Source organism: Lissotriton vulgaris, chromosome 2_2 (genome assembly GCF_964263255.1).
Source record: "Lissotriton vulgaris chromosome 2_2, aLisVul1.2, whole genome shotgun sequence".
NCBI lineage: Eukaryota > Metazoa > Chordata > Amphibia > Caudata > Salamandridae > Lissotriton > Lissotriton vulgaris.
The window spans coordinates 91,450,081-91,467,778 of record NC_141688.1 but is presented as its reverse complement, the minus strand read 5'-3'; the positions used below and the strand labels follow the sequence as shown (position 1 = coordinate 91,467,778).

Sequence of the window (17,698 nt, the reverse complement as noted above, 5' to 3'; positions counted from 1 at the left end):
TTCATTAATGAATCACATACTCAAGCATCACTAGAAAGTGATTATGCATTTTACATTTTTTATTTTTTTTAAGTACTATTCTAGTGCACACAATGTGTAGGAAAGTGCCCATTTTTGAATGGTCGACTCCCACTTTTTGCTTGATGTTGCTGCTCTTTGACTAATTGTGCTCTAGGTACTTGCCAACCAGGTACCCAGGGCCTATGTTCTTTCCCTAAAACTATACTTTTTCAAACCCAATTGGCCAGTCCCTTGTAAAATGTACCATAGCTACCAAGGGCACTCTGACAACTGTGACTAAGGGCTGTAGCACATATTGGGCAACACTTAGAGGACAGACACACACCCACCCACAACCCCACACCTACACACACACCCACACCCACCCACACGCATCTCCCTCTCCCTCCCCCCCCTCGCCTGCATGTTTTGGTGCAGACCAAAGTAACAAGTCAAAATGACACACATCCCTGTGTGTCATACCTACAATTCACGGTCTATGGCATAGTTAAACTACCCCTCTAGTTGGGTGCACTATACCACTGATGAGGGTTCAGGTGCATGAGCACTGTACCCCTACAGTGTCTAATTCCATTTAGACGTAAGTGCAGTAAATCCGTAAAGAGTATATGTTCTGGTACTTTGCCATGATGAACTCCAACCACCAGAATGGCTATACTGTAGTCTGGGGGATTTGATATCAACCTTCTCAGCACATTAAACCTACACTGATGCCAGTGTTGGATTTAATGCCAAATGCACTCAGAGGGCATCTTAGGGATGCTCCCTGAAAAACTACATATCTAGTGTCCTGTATGACTGGTTGCTCACAAACAATTTTTATAAACCTGTCCCAACTATCCCCTTTCCACCCCCCTCCCACCCCCTTCCCTGGTGGTGGTGGGTTCAATGCATGGCTGGACATTTGTCAGGTAATAGGACTGCTCTCCCCTGTAGCTTGGCTTGTTCTCGGTATCGCCTGGAGAGACCTTGTGTGTTTAGTGGCTTAATCAGGCATAGACCCTGACCACTTAGAACTGAAATAGGTGCACCCTCCATAAGGAGGGTGGACATACTGACAAGGGGAGCCCCCAAAATAGTAAGGCAACCAGCGGGCCCCATTTATATTCAAGGTTTTTGTATTCATCACTAAAAATATCTGCTAACCTTTCCATGGTGAGTATTCTCCACAAGAGTGAGTCCCACATCAACCGGGCTGGCGCTGCTCTCTTTTTCCAGGCTGCTGCTGTTTTACCCGCCCCTAGACAGGCCCACATTATTGCCTTATCTGCTCTCGTCTGGTGTTCTAGGTCTGGGTCTCTAATGCCCAAAAGTGCTCCCTCTATTGGGTATCCCAGCATGGGCAGTCCCACCAGATGTAGCAGAAGTTCCCAAGAAGGCCGCAACCCCGCCAGCAGGGATCTAAAGTTTCTGGAAATATCTTTAAGTTTAGTGGGATAAAGGTACCAATCAAAAAGTGTCTTGTAATGGGCTTCTTTCAAGGCACCTTAATGATTGCTCTTGGCTATATCCGACCGTAAGTGTTTCCAATTCTCTTCTGTGATGTTCCTCCCGACCACTTGCTCCCAAAAAGTCATGTAGCGTGCCCATGTGCATGTACTCGCGAGAGTAACAAAGCACAAAGAGAGGAGATCGCTCCCTTCATGGTGCCCGCCCACTGTCCAAACTGTTCTATAGGGGTTCGTTCTCTGGTGACCGCTTCTCTAATTAAAGGCTGGGATACCCAATGTTTAAGTTGGAGATATTGAAAGTGGTCGCTGCTTGAGACATTAAACTTTATTTGGCAGCTCTTAAATGTAAGCACGTCAAATTTGTGAAAAAGGTCCAAGACCATCAGGTAGCCCCCCTCCCGCCATGCATCCAATGGAACCTCTGGCAGTGCTGGGGGAAGTCTGGATTGAAGTGGATAGGGGTATAAGGCGAAGGGAAGGATGGTTATCTCCCATCTCTCGTAACATCGTCCCATACCTTGAGGGTGGTTTGTGTCTGGGTGCTAATGTATGCGTTGGCAGGCCTATCTTTTTTGGGCTTCCAGAGCACATCTCATATCGACCTACGCACTGTTGCCTTTTCTATGTGGAGCCAATATTTGTCAGACTCCCTCTTGGGCCACTCTACCACCACCCTTAGTTGGGCTGCTTTGTAGTACAGGGAGAAGTCTGGTAACGCCACCCCCCCTTTCTTCGTTCGCCGTAATGTATGGAATTGAAGGCAAGACCTCCCATTCTGCCATACGAATTTAGTAATTGGAGAGCAGAGCTTGGACAAGAGGTCCTGATCGAGGTCAACCGGGAGTGCCTGGAACAGAGTAGCTATAGGAGCATTGTCATTTTTATGACGTTTATCTGAACGAGCCAAGAGATGTACAGAGATCTTGTGGGAGTTGAGACCGCGAAGGGATGTAGTTGGCATTATCCTCTATCCATGGTTTAAGCTGGATACCCAAGTATTGAAGGGAGCATTTGACCCACTGAAAAGGGGTCTGTTCCCGGAGCTTCTGGACATCTCCTTTCTGGGGTTGTGAGATTTAGGATAAAGGATTTCGATAGGTTGACTTTGAAACCCGCTACCGCTTCTGTTCTGCCTGCAATGCCTGTAGTGAAGGGTCTGGATCTGTCATCAGGATATCGTCGGCGTATTGCGAAGCCTTGTGTTCTGCCCCCCAAATTGTATCCCTTTAATCTCCGGGTTGGCCCTGAACTGAATTGCCAGAGGTTCAATGCTCAAGGCAAATAGAAGAGGTGAAAGTGGGCAGCCCTGTCTTGTGCCTCTGCTCAGTGCAAATGGGAGTGATGTAGACTCTTGAGTGTGGGTGCTTATAGTTCGCTCTGACCATATTATTAAACCTCTCTCCAAAGCCAAAACGTTCCATGTTAAGAAAGAGGAACGACCAATCCACCCTGTCAGAGGCCGTCTCGGCCTCTAGGCCCACCAATATCGCCAGAATTCTAAATTGGAGACTTTTTCGATCAAATGGATAGTCCGCCGAATATTGTCATGCATCTGTCTCCCTTTTATGAAGCCAGATTGATCAGGGTGGATTAGTGTAGGCATTAGGTTTTCTATTCTTGTGGCCAGTATTGCTGAGAATAGTTTAGGATCTTGATTTAATTGGACAATAGGCTTTTAGGAGGCGCAAACCTGGGGATTTTTCCCCGCCTTGGGGAATAACGGTGTCTACTGCCTCAGCTATCGAATTAGATACATTGGAATCCTCCGCTATTGCATTTAACAAAGAGGTGAGGTGGAGGTATAAGCTCCGATGCGTATATTTTATAAAAGTATGTGGTCAGCCCATCAGATTTTCCCCTTCATTGCACTTCATATCGGTCGTTGCAATACTAGAGATGGCACCTTCTTCTGGTCTCTCGCTACTTTCTCCAGTTTGGCCACCATCTCCACCCTTTCCTTAGCCCTCAGTTTATTCAATGTGCAATTTAATTCAATACATTTGCCTATAAGGACCGCTTTAAAGGTGTCCCAGTTGTTTTGATGTGTTGTGGCCTGGGGTTGATATAATTCAAAGTAATCAGTAGTTGTTGCTCCCGGTTCCTCCCGGAGAACCCCGATCCTGGTTACCGAAATTGTGAAATACCATCTGTGTGTGCCTGCCCCGCTACATCCCCAAGACACGCTGATTGTCACTAAACTATGGTTTGATGTAGTGATTGGGATTATCTTCGCTACCTGGAAGGAACCCAGTAGGGATTGACACATAAAGATATGATCCAACCTAAAATAAGTCAAATGTACGTGTGAGAAGATGTAGTCTTTGGTGGTTGGGTATAGCATCCTAGTTGATCTTAATAGAAGACACTATTATGTCAGAGAGATGAAATAGAGAAGATACAGAGTCTTTGAGACTAGAAAACAGTACCCATCAGCCCACTCAAAAGCGGAGTATCGTCATCTGGGTAGTGGGAGATAAGGTGTCCTTTAGGCTTATCCTCAGCCGAAGTCTAAGGTTGCCTGATCATGGACCCTTAGGTCGAAACATCCAACCCACAGAAGACAGGGTGTGAGCAGACAGGGCAAAAGAAAAGTTGCAGTGCAGAAAATAAAGGAAAAGTGCTCCTAGTGGTTAAAAATGCCTAGTTTGATGACATAAGGAAACTTTATTGGATTTGACCATCAAATTGGCATCATTAAAAGCAGTATGCTGATAGCATGGAAGAAATTGCTATCTATCATGCGTGTTACTTGGTCGACATGTTTCAGCCTTTAACGGGCCGTTGGGGGGAGAGCGGGGGTCGGCCATGGTGGCGGCCCTCATGCAGGGTTGGAGAGGGTCTCTTCAGCCCGGAGGACAGGGGCGATGTTGGGCAGGGCCCGCCAGGCGGGGGGAGCGGGACCACGCCACGAGGCCGGTCCAACAAGGCTTTTCTTGCCTCCGCAACCTTCTGTAAATCCTTGCCAGGCTCTTTGAGCGCCTCTAAAAGTGCCACGTGGGTGTCGCTGCAAGCTTGGTTAAACCAGCTATTTAATTTCTTAGGCCTTATTTTACTTTTCCTAGTCAGGTTTCGTGCTAACTGTACTGTAATACGATTAAAAACAGCCAAAATGTCCATTGGGACTGAATTACCATCTAAGCAGGTGGTCAGATCCGTATTGTTACTACTATACAGGTTTTCCAGAAAATCACCAGGAGTGATGACCTTCCACCTTAACCTACGGCCTTGGCTATTGGAGACTATATTGGAATTTAAGATGGTAGATGTGGCACATTCAGTGTTGAGTGACTTAATATTTACTGTCGGCGTAAGTGGGTTGTGGTCACTAAAGCCTCTGTGTTACAGTGAAGGGACCTAGTGAATCCCTCAGACTGCATGACACAAAAATGTAGTCAATTGTAGACTCAACACCTTGCCAATGAAAGTTGGAACAAGGTGCTGATTATCCCCTCGCACTGGGGCAAACAAGTAATTTGATGATAAAACACTCCCCAGATAGACCCCACTCCTAGTGTGCTCAAAATCGGTATCCCCAAATGGGTCTTCTCAGAATCCATGTTCTCTAAACAGTGCATTTGACAAACATGAGTATTAAAATCACCAAGGACTAACAAATAATAAAATATAGTGTTGTGTCCATCATAATCCTCCAAGAACCCGGATAATGCTCGTAAATGTTCTAGCTCATCAATCCTGGTAAAGGAATTATAAAAGTTTACCACTAGGATATTTGGCAGGTTATCGCCCTCCAGTCTTACTGCCTAAATATTTGGAGAGCTTGTCCCTACTAATACAATTTTGTATAGTAGTTTCAAACTAAATAACAGAAGGCCGCCCTTAGATCTCCCCATTGTAGATGGAATTGCAAATTTAGTGAATGATTGCTTACCATCCAAGTAATAATTTTCCGTAGCTTCCCACGTTTCCTGCAAAGCAATAACATGGTAAGCTGCCAGAAAAGCCTCCCAGTTAATGTCCCCTCTTTTTGATCTTAGCCCGGCGATATTCCAGTATAGGATCGCAATATTGTTCACGGGGGCGGCGAGACTTAGTCTATTAGTGTCCTGATTCCCTGTTGGCAATCTACCAGTTACTGCTTGGTTGCCATCCCCGTGTTCCTTTATGGGGCTCGTCATTCTAATTTCCCGCCTATCGGCCTCTCCCCTTGATATATCACATCGCATATTGTCTCTTTCCCTGGACAAGAGAGTTAAAACTCCATCACTGGTTGGTATGGGGATATCGGCCACTAAACCACCGTCATCGTAATTTACTCCTGGTCCTGTGGTCGGGCCCACCCTACAGCCATCCACTAGGTTGGCTATTCTCCATTCGACATTTTCACCATCACACAGTTAATCATTCATGTCCAGTGAACTGAACGCCTCATATCTGTTAGACAGGGCAGCTTTTAATTCACATTTTTTTAAACTAAGTCTTTCTCTAATGCAAACCACATTTTCCATAAGTTACAGTCTCTGCTTTGAAAACAATGGGAGTTTTTCACTTGCCTTATTTTACTTTCTACTGCCTAGTAGAAATTGAATAATTTACTTTAATACAGTAATCCCACACAGTTCCTCGCACAGTGGGGAAAAAACGATTTAACTTGAAAAAGGGCTTACAGATATGCCCCGGCTGTCTGTCGCTCAGAAATGTTTGTGTTTCTTCATGCGCGCCAAGTTACGGAGGAAAGTTTACATTTTAAGGGCTGACAGTGTCCGAAAGCTAATGCAACCTAATTTCCCTAATGTGCTTAGGCCACCGGTCTTTCTGACCTTTTTGGGTCACACTTATTTTCCCGCGCCAACCAAAGATTAATGGCCCAGCAGGTGTTAAAGTGGGCAGGCATACACTGCAATCAGGAAGAGTGGCATGGCGAGGCAACCCTGGGCTGGTGCACGGATTGACAAACAATTCTCGAAATCCGAGAATCCAGTTTGGTCGTATTTTGCCATTTCTATTTAGAAATACAGATGGAAGAAAACAATTTTTCTGTTTGTATTTATATGTAATCTGTTTAACCACTTCCCTGCTAATGACAAGGTCAACTCGTCATGGGTTTTACCTGCCCTGTGCTTATGACGAGTTGACCTTGTCATGAACAATGGGAAACAGTGATCTGCAGCACCCAGCGGGAAAACCCCTTAGCAGCCAAGGTGTTAAACAGAGAACCAGTAGCCTTAATTGTAACATCACAGATTATAAAATGTTAAAAATCATAGATTCGTAGCATGTTAGCTGCAGATATACATGCAATGCACACTCCTGTCGTCTAGTGTTGGGCCCGGATTTCGCAAGTTGTTCTTAAGGAAAATCTTTATGGCAGAGCTCTTGCTTCATACCCCCTCCCCGAGGTATTGCACATGTTCAACAGCTTCTTTTTAATATTTATTTTTTTCTGCCATCGGGCCCGGACGGATTGTATTGAAGCTCTACAGTTTTGACCCCCATTAAAACCTATGGACGAAAAGAATTGGGTGATCGAAGATTAAGGACACATACTGACACAAAACTTCAGCATACCTTGGACCGTGTATTAGTGAAAGAGCCAAGCTTAAACATTGTCGACAGCCACACCCGTGGAATATTTATCTCTGGTTAATGGCGGCGAAGGAAGGTCTATTCAGGTAGTGCCTTCAATGCAGAACAAAGTACGCATAGATACCCTCAAGGTCTGTAAACTGTGCCTTCCGCCAGAGCATAAGGAGCAGGGCTGCATTTAGTGCAACCGCTTTTAGAACAAAAAGACCCTGCCAATTCGAAGGGATCGACTCCTAGCCCATACAATGACACAATGTAGATGGCAGTTGAGGAGGATTTCTCCCCCCAACAAATCCCACAGTCCTGGAGAGATAGAAGGAATGGCACCGGTCCAGCAGGAGTATGTCATCGCCAGCCCCCACTACATCACCTCTAATAAAGACAGAACAGAAGCTGAGTTGGATGTACAGTTCAGGTACCATGTGCAGCAGACTCCGCATCCAGGGACGGGCCAAAAACAAAGACCACACCAAGGGCAATGAGTACTATTGACCCACCCCAAAGAAAGTAAATCTCATTTCAGCCTCCCCCTTTACACCAGGACACGCCACAGCCCTTGTGCTATGGTCGCGAGCGAGCCAAGAAGAGAGACAAACATTCTCTATCTCAATCGGGCGAAATGGCCAAAAGGAGAAAGAATACATACAGTAGGCAACCATCGGTGCCAAAAACAGTCATCGACTACAACCCCTACAAAACACGAACACAAGACCTCGTAATCAGACAAACAGTCGGAGCCCAAACACCTATAAAAATCGTCTCATTCCAAACAAAAGTCAACTTCGACAAAAGACAAGGAACACACTACGATGCCCAAGAATACCTTGCAGACATCAAAGACTCCTAACTCTGCAACACCGTCAACAATGTCAACCTCAGTCCACAGCACCTACATCTGATAGTGGAAGAAGTAAAAGTGCAGTTACAAAAAGGGGCTATAAAACCAGTTTCACTCAAACATCCGGGAAAAGGAGTACACTACCAATAAATCGTAATCCCCAATAAGGACGGAACGCTATGCCCCATCCAGGACTTGCATCCCCAAAGCCAATACATCCTATCTGAAAACTTTCATATGGTAACATTGCAGGATGTAATACCACTACTTCAGGAAGGCGCCTTCCTGGCTGCATTAGATGTGAAGGACGCTTACTTTCACGTTCCAATCCATCTGGCACATCAAGAAACCTTATGTGTGTGGTAAATGGACTTCACTATCAGTTCAAAGTACTACCCTTCTGCTTAACAACAGCACCACGTGTGTCCATCAGAAGTGTAGCAGTAGTAAATGCATACCTAAAGAGGGAAAGCATACATGTCTTTCCTTATCTAGACAATTGGATGATCAAAAGTTCCAGCAAAGAAAAATGTCTACACAGCATGTTTAGTGTGCATGCAACATTTCCTTCGGTCCTGACAAAAGTCATATTGACCCGCATGGGCCCGGAGTGGCTGAAACATGTTGACCATGATTGCTCATACAGGAGACTACCGGTGTCTTATACTGAAGCGGCTGGCAGGGAGCGCAGGTGGCGGGGCAGATTGGGGGTGGGTTTTTGAAAAACAATACACAAAGAAAAAAATCCACATACCTTTTTCCGCGCTGCCGCCTCTTCGTTGTTTCGTCTCTTCCTGGCAAGTCTGGAACTAGGAAAACGCTTGGGCTCTCCTAATCCAATCCGCTGCATTGTAGGGTTGGGATTGGTATATGAGCTGTGGTTCGGTGCTCAGGTAGGGACTGGGGGCCTTAGCATGTTCCCCACCAGGCTGTGCATTGCTGCCTGGTGGGGAGCATGCCAAGTGCACAATGTGCTTTGGCTGGGGCAAGGCATCTGGCCAACCAGTCATGCGCACTTAGTGTGCAATCACTACTCTCCGGCTCAGACCCCAGCCCCGCCCTAACCTAGCCCCGTAGCAAAGCAGAATTTAATGTAAATAACGTTATTTTATTTTCCTTTTTTTCTGCTCTCCGAGCAGTGGGGTGACGCTCCTCTGCCTTAGAGGAGGAGCCACCCCTGGTCTTGGAGGTATCCATCACGGTTTTTAAAAGCTGCCCAAGGCCCCCACTATTAAAATACCTCCTCAGGTAGTTGGCCTCGAGTCCATTTTAAATCTGTCTCACATTTACTTCACCAAAAAATCCAGCTCTGCTGTAATAGCGCGTTGAGGCACCCCCTGGAGGCATTCGGCAGCCAGGGTGGGAACCTAATGATGATGCATTTCACCAACTTGGTTGATGAGTGAGTGTTTTAAAAAATATATATTAATATAGTTCCAGTTTTTTCGTCCTTGTTGAGTAAGAGACCCCCTCAATAATCTGGGTTAGGTAGGTAGTGAGCTTGTTCTTTCTGTTTTTGTTGACATGTATTACAGTAGCCTTACTTAAACATGCATTCAAAAACAAAGGAAAGACTTTCATTCTCTGAGATTTAATTGTTCAATTTCTCCGACTTAGTTTTCCCGCTGACAGAACACAGGTTCTTCTGCTCTTCTCAGTGGAACAATACCTGCCATCTTAAAAAATTCAACCAATTAATTCTGCAACCATTTCCCTGTTTAGTACTTGAGTTTATTAGCTGTGAGCATATACTGACAGAAGTGTCAAAATTCTGGGGTCACATGGTGTGCTTTCTATAAGCGTTTTAAAACCTTGTGGGGGCTTTTTAGGTTTCAGTGAACTACAATTTGGAAGATTTCCACAGATTTCTGGGTTTGGGTCTGCTCCAGCCCCTCACACAACTAATTTACTGCCATCTTCAACCATCAACTCACTGAGTGTTGGATTCCCTCAAATCAAAAAGTAGGTGTAGTCTTACTTCATAACGTACAAAATGTTGGAAGAGAATAAAATAGTGTGCGTTTACATTGGCTTAGATCCTAACTTTTAGCTCAGTATGAGTACCTACTCATGTTCTAGTGTTCAGCTGCTGAGCTGTTTGAATCCTTTATTTTGATATATAGGTAGGATGTCCAGGTTTCGGTTTTGACAGTTTACAACTCAAAATGTGTTTTAGTTGAAATTGAAAATCACAGACAGAGGAAAGTAGTGAACAGAAAGGTCATGCTCCCCCACCACTTCTACTTCCCGTCCATTACTGTAGGTGCAAGCCAGCAGTTACTGGAAAGTCTAGGAGGCAGGTTGTGCGCCACCGATGGTACTAAAATCATGGGCACTTGCATAGGTAGCTACTGCTGCCTCACCCACTAGACTGAGCTGGTGAATAACACCTGTGTATCCATTATACACTGCGCCTGCTGCAGTGCCTCAAATTCACCACGTCCTTGCTCCTTCCCCTTTTCTTGTTTCCACTTTCCCAGTGCCGGCGTTTCCCCAACCTTTCAGATTATGTGCCATGCTTGGTTTGCCGCGTTGGATTGCCACCTTTCCTACTGGCCTATATTTAAAGACACAGGGCCAGGCGAGTAAATAAAAGGCCAGATGCCAACTACAACTGGCAGCAGGACTCTGTTTTCTATGTGTGTTGAGCTTGATTGCTTGGCTTATAACCTCATTTCCTTATCACTTATTTGTATTATTTGTATCCTTAGTGTCACAGATAACTGTAATCTAGTCCAGTATTGCAGTTGAAGGATTCTGGTGACATCATAAACCATAAGGGTAAAGGCAGGGTGGATTTTAAATATTGTATGTGAAAAAACTCCTAGGCCGTAACACATTGGAAAACAACCAGCATGAAATGACAGCAAAAGCAAACTAAAGTTAAAATGTAAATTTAATAAACACATTTAAAAATCATACAATTTATAGTACGATATATACTCTGACAATAGAAAATTAAAATCATAATTCATACATAAAAATACAAACAATATCATCGGCTTCTACACATTTTAATAGTTTCGGAGTCGACGCGTGTTTCGGCGTAGGACACGCCTTCTTCAGGAGCCACAAATTTTGTAAATACAATAATCTGAAACATGTATAAAAAGAATTCACACATTAATCAATCACATTACTACATATACAAGTGCATTGAAAAGCTTTCTAAATTTACATATTTCATATAGTATTAAAAAAATGCAAAGCTTATAACTGTCATACCATTTCTAAGATATTTCGTAGTGTTTTCCAAGGCCTATTAAAATATAACATATTGATATTTAAGCAATGAGTACCCACAAAATTGGACATAGTTGGAACTATAGAAAGTTAAGAGGGGGATAAATCCAAAGGGAAAAGATAATATAATTAATAAGAACACGCATGATATACTAAAATGAGATATCTCAATGTAGCAATATGATATTGACGTTTACACTGAGTCTCAATTAAAGTTCATATTTCAACATTAGTCTAACATAACAGTTAATAGCAAGTTCATATAAGAATAGAAAGAGTGAGAGACTTACTGTTAAGTTAAAACACACTGCATCTAAAGATAACCTCAATTTAAAATCTGATGATTAGGCAGGACCAGAAAGCGATAAAGTCCTAGCTCTGTAACAAATGTAAAAATGCAAAAAATTATTCCTTATCCATCACAACTATTTCTGGTGGATCAGTCAATAGAATGTGTAATTTATCAGATGCCTCGTAGATGCTGGAGTCAATAAAAACAAGCAGTAGGTGCTAGTCATTTAATTGATGAAAGTATTGCATTATAGCTAATATAACCAAAAATTTGGCATCCATGCAATCATCTCAGATAATGATTTCTCATCGATACATGGGATTTCTATCTAATTGTATACTGCCAACTCAACGATTTTAAATATTACCAGAAACCTAAGATTGCAATATATGATTATCCTAAACGTTTTACTGGTTGTTTTTTAAATTAGATTTGTCTGGTAGTTTGCTGAAAAGATGTGTTCGAGGCATGTAGGCTGCTGAATTCATATATGTGCATAGATCGCAGCCTAGTGTTGGGTCCGGATGATTGCACATTGTTGTCCTGGAAGACTCTTCGAAGTATCACGAGATAGGTGACTCCTCCCCTGGACTACAGTGCGCATGGGCATTGACTCCATCCTCAGATTGTTTTTTTCCGCCATTGGGTTCGGATGTCTTTGAATCCCCTCGTGTCGGAATCAATAGAAAACTTTCTTAAGACCAAAAGGTCTTTAGACTAATATGTCGGTATAGTCTTGCGTTCGGTCTTCGTTCTTCCAGCTCGGTCCCGAGCCGGATTCCCTACACCCGCGTGCTTTAGACGCGGAAGGCCCAGTCGACGCTTCAGACCCTATCGACCGTTCATCATGGACCGTAGTCCATTTAAGAGATGTCCCGTCTGCAACTCGAAGTATCCCCACATCGACGTCCACCCAGTGTGCAACAAGTGTCTGTCGCCGGACCACGATGAAGCCAAGTGTATGGCTTGTTCACGCTTCAGGTCCAAGAAGACGCTTAAGCTGCGAGCCAGGAGGCCCAGCATGCTGCACCGGCGGACATCTTCGATGCAGGGGATGTCGAGGACGAATCTATCCAGGACATTAGTGAGTCGAACCCCGCGTCGGACGTCGACTACGACGCGGATGCAGAGATGTTCGAGGCCGAAGAAGTAGTCGACGAGGTAGGAGACGACGACGGGGCCCTCGGGGCCATGGAGGATAGCTCGGACGAAGAGCATCCTCAAACTGCCTCTGGGGCCATGCCAATTCATAAGGCTCAGGTCGAGGGATCGCCTTCGGGCCTTACCCAAGATCTTACCATGGGTTCTACAGCCCCGCCTTCAGGCTCGGCCACGGACATTGCTGTTGAGCCGCACCCATGCAAATCGAAACCGAAAGTGAAACCTACGGTCTCGACACAAGAAACTGCGCAGGTGCCGTCCTCGAAACCGAAAGTGCGCATCGCTTTGGTCGGCTCCAAGGCCTCGGAGCCCTCAGCGCCGAAGAAGCCGAAGGGTGCTGTCGAGCCGAAGGCTCAAGTCAAGGGCGTTGAGACGAAGTCTGCCGCGCCGAAGACTAAAGTCAAGGTGGTCGAGCTGAGCGCGCCGAAGACGGTCGACACCAGCAAAGGCCTCGGCGACCCGAAGAAAGCTCTCGGCGACCCGAAGAAAGCTCTCGGCGACCCGAAGAAAGCTCTCGGCGACCCGAAGAAAGCTCTCGGCGACCCGAAGAAACGACTGGATGACCCGAAGGTTCTCGCGACTCCGCGTCAACAGGACAAGGCCAAGAGCAGCACACCCCGAGAGTCGACACCAGGTGAGGCCTCGAAGGATTCCGTCGAACCGGCGCGCCCATCCGCCGCGTTCACCAAGAAGGTGACGGACTCCCTGCAGCGCATCAGGGACAGGACCTTTTCGGTCGGTCCAAAGGATCCTCCGCCTCCGAAACCGGTGGAGAAACCGCATAAGGCGTCCATGCCCATCCATTTTACGTTGCCACCGAAGACGGCGCCGTAGGCTTTCGCTCCTAAGGCGGTCGCCAGCGTTCCCGAAAAGGTCTCCTTGGCGCCGAAGTCGTCAGCGGTGGTCCCCGGCCCACAACCTCGACTACCTTCAGTGGACGAGCATCAGGAACACTTCATTGATGCCGAAACGGGCAGGCTTTCCCTCCACAAGCGGAAAATCGCCCCGGAACGCCCAATGGAGTCCTACAAGATCCCTCTCAAGAAAAAGAAGGACTCTGCTTTCACTCCCGTCTTGGTGGAACCACTCTCCCCACAGACTCATGATGTTTCGCCCACTTACTCTGATGTGGACGCTGGAGAGGGAGATGATGAGGATGAGTACAGTTATCCTGTCTATACAGACCCTGAGGATACCAAAGAACCCTGGGCCGCTGGTGCTGACCCAGGTGATCCTCAAGCAGGACAAGACCCTCAACTATTTTCTGCAAAATCGTCTCCTACAGAAGACTCTGCAGCTTTCAATGCCCTCATTGAACGGGCAGCTAACAATCACAACGTCCAGCTCCATGCTGACCTTGTTGATGTCGACTTCCTTTTTGATACCTTCTCAGTCTCAGAAAGAACTGTTAAGACTCTGCCTATGCTGAAAGGTGTTTTAAAACATGCTGGCAAGATCTTTAAAGAACCTACCAGGGCGAGGGTGATAAATCCTAGGATTAAGAAATACAAGTCAGCGCCTACTGATCCTACCTACATCAAAGGACAGTTGCCTCTGGACTCCCTTGTCGTCTCAAATGCCCGGAAGAGGGCTAATTCTCAGACTACGGGTGATGCTCCTCCCCCAGACAAAGAATACAAGGTCTTTGAGGCATCAGGGAAGAGGGTAGCAGCACAGGCAGCCAACATCTGGCGCATTTCAAATACACAAGCGCTTCTGGTGAGGTATGACAGGGCACACTATGACACACTGGAGACCCTGTTGCTGCACCTGCCTGATGAATACAAGGAGGCGGCTGAGATGCTGATTCAGGAAGGGAAGCTGATCTCTAATGCTTCGATTAAGTGCGCTCTGGACGTGGCTGATACCGCAGCCAGGGCTGTCAACACTAGTGTTATGCTACGGCGACATGCCTGGCTGAGAATCTCTGGATTTAAGCCGGAAATCCAAACCACCATCCTTAATCAAACAGTGAATCCAGATCACCTGTTTGGCCCGGAGGTTGACACCACCCTAGAAAAAATAAAAAAGGACACGGAAACTGCTAAATCCATGGGTGCCTTACAGTCCACGCAGTTTCAGGGTGGGTCTTTTCGTCGCTCAAGCACTAGAGGCGTTTTCAGAGGCCAGCTCTCCCAGTCCACGCAGTGCTACAAGGGCAACACTCAGTCCACATACACCAACAAGAGTCGAGGTGGATATCGTGGTAACAGCGCCAAGGGAAGAGGTCGTGGAAACAACAACTCCAGATCCTCTGCCACCAACAAACAGGGACGCCTTGTCACTGCCCCCCGACCACACAACACCGGTCGGGGGGGAGACTCCAGCAGTTCCTGCCAGTCTGGGAGTCCATCACCACAAACAGGTGGGTCAGAAAACTTGTACAATACGGTTATTGTCTGGAGTTAACGTCCACTCCACCCAACATGCCCCCAAGACACCCTCCTATGTCGGCCGAGCATCTGCACTTATTGCAGCAGGAGGTCACCGTTATGCTGCAAAAAAGGAGCAATAGAGCTCGTGCCTGTGCAGGAAAGAGGCACAGGGGTCTACTCCCTGTACTTCTTAATACCAAAAAAGGACGGTCCCTCAGGCCCATCCTGGACCTCAGGCCACTCAACCACTACATCCTGTCGGAGCACTTCCATATGCTGACCCTGCAGCAAGTGCTCCCGTTGCTCAGTCAGGGGGATTTTCTCGCATCTTTAGACCTAAAGGATGCGTACTTTCACATTCCACTGCACCCTTCACACAGGAAGTACCTCCGGTTCACCATACAAAACCAGCACTACCAGTTCAAGGTTTTGCCTTTTGGTGTCACCACGGCACCCAGGGTGTTAACAAAGTGCCTGGCGACAGTGGCGGCGCACCTCAGGAGACGGAACATCCATGTCTACCCTTATCTAGACGACTGGCTCATCCAGGCAAAGTCAGCCCAGCAGTGTGCCGCCCACATGTCCCACACCATTCACCTCCTGCACGATCTGGGATTCTCACTGAATTACCCAAAATCCCACCTCCAGCCCGCCCACATACGGCAGTATCTGGGTTCGACCATAAACACTCTGGCAGCCACAGCACAGCCAAATTCAGTGAGTCAGCAGCATTCAATCGCTGATACAGAGGTTCAGACCTCAACACTCGCTTCCAGCAAGAGTGTTCATGCAATTGATAGGCATGATGGCCTCCTGCATCTCCTTAGTCCCGCACGCGAAACTACATATGCGCCCGCTTCAGGAATGCTTAGCACGTCAGTGGACTCAGGCTCACGGGCAGTTGAAAGACCTAGTATTGGTGAGCGGTCGGGCATACAACTCTCTGCATTGGTGGAATCCACGAAACCTTTGCAAGGGACCGTTCCAAGAGCCTGTGCCGCAGATCATCCTGACAACGGACGCTTCTCTCCAGGGATGGGGAGCTCATGTACTCCATTACACTGTGCAGGGACTATGGACGCAACAGCAACAGAAGATGCACATCAATGTTCTGGAACTGGTGGCGATGTTCATGGCACTGAAAGCCTTCAAAGTACATTTGTGCAACAAGGCCGTGTTGATCCGGACGGACAACATGACGGCCATGTACTACATTCAAAAGCAGGGAGGAACACACTCTCCGCAGCTGTCTCATCTGGCTCAGAGCATGTGGAAATGGGCCATTCAGAGGAACATCTTCCTCATGGCGGAATACCTCCCGGGCAAGAACAATCAGATGGCGGACCTGCTCAGCAAGCAGGTCCAGCCACCAAATGCACGAGTGGGAGATACATCCATCAGTACTCCAACCGTACTTCCAAAGGTGGGGTCATCCGGAGATAGACCTGTTCGCCACAAGGGAGAACGCAAAATGCCATAGCTTCGCCGACAGGTTCCCACACCCACAGTCGCAGGGCAATGCGATATGGATGAACTGGTCAGGCAAATTTGCCTACGCTTTTCCCCCAGCATCTCTGATACCGCTGGTGGCACGCAAGCTCAGGCAGCACTCGATGACTCTCATCCTGGTTGCTCCAACGTGTGCTCGCCAGCCATGGTACACCACGTTTCTGGAACTGTCCGTGGTATCGCATCAAAGGCTACGCCTCACACCCAGCCTTCTGACGCAGAGCCATGGCGACATTCAGCATCCAGATCCGCAACAGCTCAACCTGGCGATCAGGCTCCTGAGGTCTTAGAGTTTGGCTACCTACACTTGCCTCCTGACTGTATGGACATCATCCGGGAGGCAAGGAAGCCCACCACAAGAGCATGCTATGCAGCAAAATGGAAGCGGTTTGTCATTTATTGTGCAGACCACAATATTAACCCGCTAGATGCATCTATTCAGAACATAATTTGTTATCTTTTCCATTTGTACAAATGTAATCTGGCCTGTGCTTCCATTCGCATACATCTATCCGCAATGGCCGCTTATCTCCAGAACAGGCAGCACCTCTCACTTTTCAGGGTGCCTGCCATTAAGGCCTTTCTAGAAGGACTCAAACGAGTCATTCCTCCGCGGACTCCACCAGCTCCCGAGTGAAACCTCAATGTGGTCCTCACCCGGCTGATGGGTCCTCCCTTTGAACCACTGCATTCCTGCGAGATTCAATTCTTGACGTGGAAAGTGGCTTTCCTTATAGCGATTACATCGCTGCGACGAGTTAGTGAGATATAAGCATTAACTATCCAAGAGCCATTTATTCAAATTCATTCTAACAGGGTGGTGCTTCGCACTAACCCTAAATTCCTTCCTAAGGTTGTGTCTCAATTCCATATTAACCAAACTATTGAATTGCCTGTTTTCTTCCAAAATCCTGAGTCATTGGCGGAGAGAATGCTCCACACACTTGATGTCAAGAGGGCCCTGATGTATTACATCGATAGGACCAAGGATTTTAGGAAAACTAAACGCCACAACACAAAGGTAACCCCATTTCCAAGGCTGGTATAGCTAGGTAGATCGTTAAATGTATTCAGATCTGCTATCTGAAAGCCAAGCGTACTCTCACCATTCCACCAAGGGCCCACTCCACCAGAAAGTTGGGGGCCTCCATGGCTTTCCTTGGAAATATTCCTTTGGAAGGCATATGTAAAGCAGCCACACGGTCTAACACACACACATTTACAAAGCATTATTGTGTTGATGTGCACTCCAAACAGCAGGCAG

At 46.8% G+C, this 17,698-nt stretch overlaps 1 protein-coding gene across 3 annotated transcripts in view; it reads left to right on the top strand.

Moving 5' to 3' along the window:
- ARID3B (AT-rich interaction domain 3B) overlaps positions 1 to 17,698 on the top strand; it is a 418,853-nt gene that overhangs the window by 319,891 nt on the left and 81,264 nt on the right. The gene's annotated exons all lie outside the window — the stretch shown is intronic.